Raw genomic sequence first — 10,491 nt, 5'->3', positions numbered from 1 at the left:
GCCTGGAGCCTGCTTCAGATTCTGTGTCTCCCTCTCTCTCTGCCCCGCCCCCGCTCACTCTTTGTCTCTGTCTTTCAAAAATAAATAAATGTTAAAATTAAAAAAAAAGAGAGAGAGAGAGAGAAAATGATGGCTTCAGGCTCAGCTGGATCAAGGGACTTAACCAACCTCACATGGTAGCATCTTTCTCCACCTCTTGGCTCTCCTGTCCTATGTCAGCTTCATTCCCATCAGCCAGAAACTCTGAATTAACCCTTATCCATTGAAGGAACATTTAAAAAGCTCTGTTGTCTGATAACTATGATGGAAGTACCAGAATTGCATCCTACCCAGCCTGGAGCATAAGACTGTCTCTGAGCCAATCACAGTGACCAAAGGGCCACAGTAGCCTGATTGGCAGTGCCTGGGTGACCTAGCTGAAAAGGGAGAAGCCTAAACGTACTAAGATGTTGATTGATCCCAGAAGAAATGGAAACATAACCCTGCAAGTAGGTAGAACCAGAATCCGAACCCAGGACTTCACCCTTGCGATATCATCACCCCAGCCACTTTTGTCCTGGTACAGTCACCCTTTCACATGCCTCCAACTTCAAAATCGCCATCATCAGGTCTGGGGAGAATCCCTGGAGTCCTCCACCATTGAATCCCAATACTCACTCTTCCCCCACCTGTCTCAGTTTCCTCGGCTGTAAAATGGGTCATAGCGAGGAAGCATCTTGCACTCGGTAAACGGTCAAAGGTCACCTTGGGGTTACAAAAAACAAGATCCACATTAAGAGTGCAAGGAAAGGACTTCTTTGAGCGACGATGGGGTCCACGTGGGAAGAGGTGTCCGGTGCAGGGGTCAGGGCTCAGCAGGGAAGGGACAGTGGGTGTCAGGCTCTTGGGAGCAGCTGGCGGCACAGCAGAGGCAGAGCACGTGGCCACCGGCCCAGCACTGGGAGGCCAGCCTCTGAAGGCTGCATTCATCTTCCGAGGAAAGGCACAGTTCTCTCTTTCCCCTCAGCCCCTCCCCGGCCCCCTCCTCCGCCCTAGTTTCTTGTTTACCCATTCAGGGCTACGATTTATTTTCGGACCAGAACGGCCGTCCTCCTCATTCTCCATGGCCACCTGCCAGAGCCATGCACTGGCCACACCAGGAGAAAGGAGGCCAAAAAGGATCTAGCTTAGCTGAGAGGAGGCAGGGTCTTGGGGAAGGTTCTAGGTCAGCTCTGGTCTTTGACCTTCTGTTTATCCTCCTAGACAGCAATGAGGGGTGTGGGTGGCCCAAAATTTCCGATTTCTCCACATTCCGAATGAAGGAAGAGATTGAAATGCTGTCTACAGCACTATCTTTCTGGGACGTGAACGACATCATAGGGAATTGGCTTGGGTGGGCCAGGCGTGGTGCAGGGTGAGCTACAAAGTGTCTAAGTATAAAGACTCCTTCAGCTTGTGTAGACAAAAGACGACACGCCCATTTTCATTTTCATTTTTTTTAAATTTTTTAATCATTTATTTATTTTTGAGAGAGAGAGAGACAGAGCGTGAGCAGGGGGGAGGCAGAGGGAGAAGGAGACACAGAATCCAAAGGGCTCCAGGCTCTGAGCTGATACCACAGAGCCCGATGTGGGGCTCGAACTCATGAACCATGAGATCATGACCTGAGCCCAAGTCGGACGCTTAACCGAATGAGCCACCCAGGGGCCCCTTCATTTTCATTTTTAAAACCATATTATTTTATTCTGTTTATTAGATTTGGTAAAGTTGAGTTCATGCTCAGCCCCCCACCTTCAACTTGGCAAACTCCTATTCATTCTTCAAAACCCAACGCACACACGCCCTCATCCATCCTTCACACGTCCACACAAATGCTACATCCCTTCCCCTCTCTGTGCTGTAAGAGAGGAAATCCCCTAGCGCTGTGGTCATCTGTCTATGACTCTCCCTGTCGGGGCCCAGTTCTAGCACACAATTTACTGCCTGGTATACAGTGGATACTCAATAAATGCAGGGATTTGGAGCAACGTTTTTCAAAACAGCTTCATTGAGATGCAGTTCACATACCATTCAATTCATCCATTAAAGTATACAGTTCAATGGTTTTGAGGCTATTCACAGACATGATCAACCACCACCACAATTTTAAGAAAACTAGACTGTCCCCCAAATAAACCCTGTCCCCGTTAGCAGTCACTCTCCACCCCATCCCTCCCCCAGCCCCTGGCAACCACTAATTTATTTTCTGTCTCCGTGGATTTGCCTGTTCTGGACATTTCAGATAAATAGGATCCTACAACACGTGGCCTCCTGTGTCTGGTTTCTTTCCCTTCGTGCGATGTTTTCAAGGTTCATCCATGTCGTAGCGCGTGTCAATGTATTGTTCCTTTTACAGCTGATCAATACTGTATGAATGGACCATATTTCATTCACCTATTCATCCGTTGGTGGATGCTTGGGTTACTTCTACCTTCTGGCTGCTGTGAATGTGTATGTCCAGGTGTTTTTGTCGATGTCTGTTTTCACTGCTCTCAGATATGTACTGAGATCGATGTAATGTTTCCTGGTTATCCTGAACCCTGTTAAACCGTAGTCAGTAGCCACCCAAATTGGGTAGATGACAGATCCAACCTGCAGGCTTACAAATCAGGAATGTGGGCTGGAATCTGCCCCCCCTTCCCCCAACTCACCTGCAAAGGGGACCACACAGGTCCTAGATTCCTCGGATCGCCCTGGAGGGACCTGAGGACCCCATGACTAGAAAGTGTTCTTCCGCTGTCAATTGCTGTAATCACTTCCTCTTGCCTGGATCTCTCCAAAATGAAATTTTTGTTCTTTGAGGTGGTCTGCCTCTCAGGCCTTGGGGGGCTACGGATGGCCCTTTCCACGGGGCCAGCAATGGCTGGCTCTGCAACCCAGATCAGGCCACGGGGCTTGGGGAGTGGCTGATCTAAGCACCTTGCCCTGGGTTTATTTTGGTCGAGGGTGGCGGGCTGGGTCAGCACCTTGGGGGCGGCCTCTGCCTGGGACTATGAAATCCGAGGCCTCCGATGCGTGTCCTTGGCCCACAGGTGTCTTGGGCAACATCCGAGGCTGGTTTGTGTCCAGCCGGGAAAGGCCAAGGTAAGTGGCTGGGGTCTGCTTCTGGACACTTTCACTTTGTCAAGAGAATCCCGTCTCTGAAAAACAAGCTAACTTCCCTCACTGACAGGCATCTTGGTGTCTGCCTCAGTCAGGGCTCTCCAGAGAAATGGAATCAATACAATATATGTTTATTATACTTATGAAAAGATTTGTTTTAAGGAATTGGCCCATGTGATGGTGGAGGCTAATAAATCTCAAATCTATTTCCAATAGGCTGGAAACACGGGGGATTTCTATGGTGCGGTCTTGAAGACAATGCCTTTTTCCCTAGGAAATCTCGGCTTTTGTTCTTAAGTCCTTCAACTGATTGGATAAGGCCCACCCAGAGTGCCAAGGATAACTTCCTTTCCTTAAGGTCAACACATCAGATACGTTAATTACACCTAGAAAATGTTTTCACAGTAACACCTAGACTAGTGTTTGACCAGACAACTTGGTACTATTGTCTGAACAAGCGGGCACATAAATTTTAAGCATCAGTATGGCCCCCCATCCCCACTCCTATAAACCTCTCTTAGAATACCATCTCCACGATGAAGCCTTCCATGTTGTGCCCCATCACAAAGGAGAGAACACAGAGGTCTGTGATTGGCTGCATCTTGGCAGAGGGAGCCAGAAGGAGACTGAGCAGGGCAGGCATGAGGGGTGCCTGGGGCCGGGCAGTAGCTATTTCACCAGGAACAGCCAAGGAGCTCAGGCAATGGGGAGCCAGAGTAGGCATTGGAGCAGGGCAGGGGTGTACTTAGATACACTAACTACCGCAAGACCTGTCCCTGGCTAGTATAGATCTGTTAGCACCCTGAGGTGAGGGAGGGCAACGGAGGTCAGGGCCCCGGTCCAGGCAAGAAACGGCAAGGCCTGGGCCACGGGCTGTGGGCACAGAGACAGGGCCGATTCAAGAGATTCTGGGGGTGGACTGGGTCAGCCTAGGATGTACAAATGGGAGTTGCTAAACCATCATTCTGAGCTCTGAGCTGTGGGTGCAGTGCCAGAAATACCGCCCCTCAGACTGCACAAGGCCCTTGACCTTGAGCTCTGAGCTGTGGGTACAGTGCCAGAAATACCCCCACGGGCCACACAAAGCCCTTGACCTGACCCTGAAACGTCTGCGGCAGATGCCCCTTGGACCCTACCCTGCAACACAGCTTCATCTTTTTCTGTGAGGCCTTCTTACATTTATACTTGGACTGGAGCGTGCAAATCTTTCACCTGCTGCTGCCAAGCACGTCCTTCCCTTTTGCCGTGGGGACTAGATTCAAGGTGTTTCCAGATCCTTTGAGCAGTTGCGGTTCTTCTAGGGTTGGTGAGCCTTCTCCAGTTTTTTTGCGATTTGTCGACTCTCCCCTAAAGAATGTGAAAAAGCTCAAAGTCCCACATGGGTGAAGGAGAATCATCGGGATGCATCTAGAGAATTCAGTCCCTCTCAGGAATGCTAATTTTTGGCGTTCAGTTGCTCTGTACGACTGAGAAGAATTGGAAAACCACAGCTTCTTACAAGAGGTTGTACTGATTTTTTTTAAGTTTGATTATTTTGAGAGAGAGAGAGAGTACAGTCAGGGGAGGGGCAGAGACAGAGGGAGTGAGAAAATCCCAAGCAGGCTGTGCGCCACCAGCACAGAGCCCGACGCGGGGCTCGAACTCACAGACTGCCAGATCATGACCTGAGCTGAGGTTGGACACAACCAACTGAGCCACCCAGGCAGGCGCCCCCTGAATTAAAACTTCCATTCATCCATAAATGGACTCGTGGGTTGCTTTCATGTTTTGCCTATTGTAAATAATGCTGCCATAAACCCCAGTGTACAAATATCTCTTTAAGTCCCTGTCGTCAGTTCTTCTCCACACCCAGAAGTGGAGTTTCCAGATCATGTGGTGATTCTGTGCTTAAGATTTCCAGTAACCACCAGACAGCTCCATCATTGTACATTTCACATTCCCACCAGCAGGACACAGGGATCCGATTTCTCCACATCCTCACCAACACTTGTTGCTTTCCCTTTGGTTTTATTATAACCATCCTAATGAGTGTGAAAGTGGTATCACACTGTGGTTTTGATTTGCATTTCCCTGATAACTAATGATGTTGAGCATCTTTTCATGTGCTTATTGGCCATTTGTGTGTCTCCTTTGAGAAAAATGTCTATTCAAAATCTTTGCCCATATAAAAATCGGGCCTTCTGTCTTTCTCCTGTTGAGTTCTTATATTTTCTGGATATTAATCCCTTATCAGATATATACATTGCAAATATTGTCTCTCATTCTGTGGGTTGCCTTTTTACTCTTGACTGTTTCCTTTTTTTTTTTTTTAATTTTTTAACATTTATTTATTTTTGGGACAGAGCATGAGCCAGGGAGGGTCAGAGAGAGAGGGAGACACAGAATCCGAAACAGGCTCCAGGCTCTGAGCTGTCAGTACAGAGTCCGACATGGGGCTCAAACCCACTGATCGCGAGATCATGACCTGAGCCCAAGTCAGATGCTCAACCGACTGAGCCACCCAGGCGCCCCTTGATTGTTTCCTTTGATGCACAAGAGTTCTTAGTTGTTGTTGTTTTTTTTTAATGTTTTATTTATTTGTGAGAGAGAGAGAGAGAGAGACAGTGTGAGCAGGGGAGGGTCAGAGAGAGAGGGAGACACAGAATCCGAAACAGGCTCCAGGCTCTGAGCTGTCAGTACAGAGTCCGACATGGGGCTCAAACCCACTGATCGCGAGATCATGACCTGAGCCCAAGTCAGATGCTCAACCGACTGAGCCACCCAGGCGCCCCAACAGTTCTTAGTTTTGATAAATTATTTGAATTTGAATTTGATAAATTCCAATATATATATATACTGGTGTCATCTCCAATGAACCATTGCCAAATCCAAAGTTGTGAAGCCTTTGCCCTATGTTTTCTTCTTTATAGCTCTTATGTTTAAGTCTCTGATTCATTTTGAGTTAATTTATTTTCATTGTGCATTAATTTTTGGACGTAGTGTGCGGTAAGGGTTCAATTTCATCTTTTTCTTTTTTGCATGTGGAGACCCAGTTTTCCCAGCACCATTTGCTGAAAAGACTCTTCTAAACTGAATGTTTTTGGCATCTCTACCAAAAATCATTTGAGTGTATATTTGAGGGTTTATTTCTGGGCTCTCTATTCTATTCTACTGGTCTACATGTTTGTTCTTACATCAGTACCATACTGTTTTGATGACTATAGCTTTGTAGTAAGTTTTGAAATCAGGAAATTTGAGTCCTCCAACTTTGTTCTTCTTTTTGAGAGTGTTTTGGGCATGCAGGGCCCCATATGAATTTTATGTATGTATGTATGTATTTGTTTGTTTATTTATTTGAAAGATGGGGGGCACAAGTGAGCAAGAGGCAGAGAGAGAGAGAAATGGGGCTCACCCAAAGCAGGACTCATGTTTTACCCAAAATGGGGCTCATAATCACCCCAATCAGGACTCGAATTTACCCAATATGGGACTCCAACTCACAAATTGTGAGCTGAAATCAGATGTGTAACTAGTGAGCCACCCAGGCGCCCCCCCATATGAATTTTAGAATATTTTTTTTAATTTCTGCAAAATAAATGTCATTGTGATTTTGACAGGGTGGCCTTGAATCTGTAGATCCCTTTGGGTAATATTATCATCTTAACAATTTCCAGCCTATGAACTTGGGAGGTCTTCTATCTATTTATGTCTTTTAAAATTTCTCTCAGCAACATTTTGTAATTTTCGGTGTACAGTCTTTCCCCTCCTTGGTTAAGTCCATTGCTAAGTATTTGATTCTTTTGATGCTATTATAAAGAGAATTAATTTCCTTTCTGAAATGTCATTGTTAGTGTACAGAAGTGAAACTGATTGCTACATGTTGATTTTGTATCGTGCCACTTTGCTGAATGCTCTCCCAGGTTTTTTATGGTGAAATCTTGAGGAGTTTCTACATTAAGAGCATGTCATCTGTGAACAGAGATAATTTTCCTCCTTCTTTTCCAAGTTGGATGCCTTTTATTTCTTTTTCTTGCCTCCTGGCTCTGAAGAGGATTTCTAGAACTAAGCTGAATAGAATCACGGAAAGTGGGGAATCTTGTCCTATATTGAATATGCCCCCTCAAAATTCATATGTTGAAATCCTCACCCACAATGGGGTTGTAGGAGAAACTGGGGGCTTTGAGGAGTGATGAGATCATGAAGGGTGGTTCCCTCATGAGTGGGCTCAGTGTCCTTATCAAAGAACCCCCAGAGAATCCCCTTGCCTTATTTTTGCTGCGTGACGATATAACCATAACATGGCCATGTGCAGGGGCGCCTGGGTGGGTTAGTCGGTTAGGCGTCCGACTTCCGCTTAGGTCATGATCTCACGGTTCGTGGGTTTGGGCCCTGCGTCGGGCTCTGTGCTGACTGCCAGCTCAGAGCCTGGAGCCTGTTTCAGTCTGTGACTCCCTCTCTCTCTGACCCTCCCCTGCTCACGCTGTCTCTCTCTCCTAGAAATAAATAAAACATTTAAAAAATTAAAAAAAAAAAAAAGATGGCCGTGTGCAGCCCAGAAGAGGGTTATCACCAGAACCTGACCATGCTGGCACCCTGATCTCAGAATTCCAGCCTCCAGAACCATGAGAAATAAATCTCTGGTTTTTTATAAGCCACCTAGTCTATGTGGCACTTTTTTATAGCAGCCTGAATGGATTAAGACAGTCGTCTTATTCCTGATCTTACAGGAAGAGCTTTCCATCTTTCACCCCTGAGTATAATGTCAGCTATGACTTTTTCTTTATGGCTTCATCATTCTGTGGAAGCGCACTTCGCTTCCTTGTTGAATATTTTTTCCCATGAACGGGCATTGGATTTTGTCAAATGCTTTTTCCGCATCGATTGTGATGATCGTGTGATTTTCATCCTTCTGTTAAGGCGGTGTAGCACGTGGACTGATTTAGTAGTTTGGCCTGGGGTAGAGTCACACAGAGGTGAGAGCAGCTCTCCAGCATAATGACCCTGAGGTCCTTCCCCGTGGGGGTGGGCTGGGCCATGACTCTTTTTCTTGACCGTATACTATTCCACAGACTGCGTCCAGCACAGTATCTCCATCCTCCCGCGGAGGTGCCTTTTGGGTGGATTCTGGTCAGGGTGACTAGCAGTGGTGCTGTTGGGCCATCTGTGTCCCGTTTCTGTGGAGTTGCTGGGGCGGGCATGGTGTCCCACGTGTGAGGACTGTTTTGATTCCCGCTCTCTTCCTGCCCTGTCGCTGTCATGTGGCCTCACTTCACCAGGCCTTTGGGGTGGGGTCTGGGTCCTGCTTCCGGTTTCTCCCAGTACTAGAAATCTCACCGAGAGCTGTGTGTTGCTGAGCCAAAACTTCAGCTGCCTCTCACAGGATGACAGCGTCAGGAGTATTTGATGCCACGGGCCATCTGGCCTCCCCCTGTGGCTGTCCCCAAGAGCCAGCTCCGCGGGGGACCTGCAGGCTGATTTCCCTTCAAATCTTCCCCTTTGGCTACAAAATTAGGGGCCGCCAGTGCTCCACGTTGAGCCTGGAAACAGATGACTTCTTTGCAGAAAAAGAAGGCAGGTCCAGGAGCTGGTGCATCATATGTTTACAACTATTATGGACGCCTCTGCTCTGTGCTCGGCTCCAGGGCCCAGTGATTCTGGACCCAGGGAAGGCCTCCGTCCTGAAGATACCCACGCTGGCTGAAATGCAGAGCCAAACCCAGGCACTCCCAGCCCCACAGGGCCAGGGCCAGGCTGAAGGGAGAAATCGAGGCTGGGGGACCCCAGAGTGAGGGCTGGGCCCCGCCGGGGGTTAGAGAAAGCTTCCTAGGAAAACGGCACTGGGTATTAAAGGATGAATAGGAGTTCAGCAGGTGGCAAGGTGATGGGGGCGACCCTGGCAGAGGGAATCTGCAAGAACGAGTGCAGGAACATGGAGCACACGTGAGAAACCATGCACAGGTGGACACCCAGAGGCCGGGGACGTCCCTCAGGTGGCAGAGGGGAAGCAGCTTCTGCAGACAGGTCTTCCTCAAGATCTGCCCCCTCTGCTCCATCCCGAGACCAGTTTCCACTTCAACGTCCTGCAAGGGAGAAACTTTCTCTGACCAGGATCCTTACTCTGCAGTGGGGAGCGGGCATCCTCTCTATGCTTCTTGAGAGCAATAATAGGACACCAACTGCATGCTGGCCGCATGTCAGCCTCTCGTTGTCAGAGGCAAAAACAGCTGCTCAGGAAGTCTCTTGACTTTCGATCGGAACCCTGGGCTGCAGGGGAGGGCAACTCTGACCGCTGCCTGAGCTGATGCCTCTTCTGTCATCGTCACCCCAACACAGGGAGGGGGTGGTGACAAAGTCTGATCTCCATTTACGGAGCCCCCAAGGGGGCATTCCTGCTCATAGATCCACAGTGCTGGCACCTCCAAGAAATGCAGAGCCCGTGACCCCTGCCTGCACCCATCAGCCCTCGGGAGCTCAAACCGGGCACAGGGGCCGAGACCCACCCACCCAACCAGTCCCTGCGAGAGGGTGCACCCCGGGGAGCTGCCCCACCCCCAGGACTTTACACGATCATTTCCCCCTAATTTTAAAAACGTTGGGTAATTTCCTGATGGAGAATCAAAGAGGCAGAAAAGAAAACAAACGGAAAAAGTCACAACCTCTCCCATAATCGCTCAGCACAGAGCGATAATCTCTGTTGGTATTTTCAGGCCCTGCCTTCCAGCATTTGAAAAATGGGCTTATTATTTTTGTTGTTGTTATCCAAGTAATGTGACTCCGCTGGAGAAAAAGCAACCGACGAGATAAGCAGAAGGAAAAAGTAAACAGAAATTACCTATCATTTCCCCCAACAAGAACCCTCAATATTTTAAAGCCTTTCTTTTTCTTAGTACGCAACACTTCTCATCTACTGCAGACGATTTAGAAAATGCAGAATAGCCAAAAGCAGAGAAGTTGCTTTTCTGTTCCTCCACCCAGAGATATGCTTTGTTAAACTCCAGTTTTATGGTGTTTCAGACTATGAATGCTCATGAGATGAAAGACAGCAGCAAGTGATTGTAAGCAAAGACTCTGGACCCAGACAGCTCAGGTTCAAATCTCAGCTCCTCCCACTGGCTGTGTGACTTTGGACAGGTAGCTGCATCTCTCTGAGCCTCAGTTTCCTGGTCTGTACAACAGGAAGGATGATAATCATGCTGCCTTCCTCCAAGGGCACAGGGGAGATTGAGATATAACGTAGTTACTGTGCCTAAGACATGTTTAAAAACTGAATTTTATACTGCTTTCCTCTGCTTAACATATGTGCGCGTGCACGCACGTAGCAATAGCCGATGTAGGAAGGAAAAGGCTGGCACTCCCCCTCGGCAGAGTCCAGCCTGACGGTGCAGCCCCAGC

The sequence above is a fragment of the Crocuta crocuta genome, unplaced genomic scaffold (assembly GCF_008692635.1).
Source record: "Crocuta crocuta isolate KB4526 unplaced genomic scaffold, BGI_CrCroc_1.0 scaffold77, whole genome shotgun sequence".
In the NCBI taxonomy this organism is placed as follows: Eukaryota; Metazoa; Chordata; class Mammalia; order Carnivora; family Hyaenidae; genus Crocuta; species Crocuta crocuta.
This window is presented reverse-complemented; position numbering follows the sequence as displayed.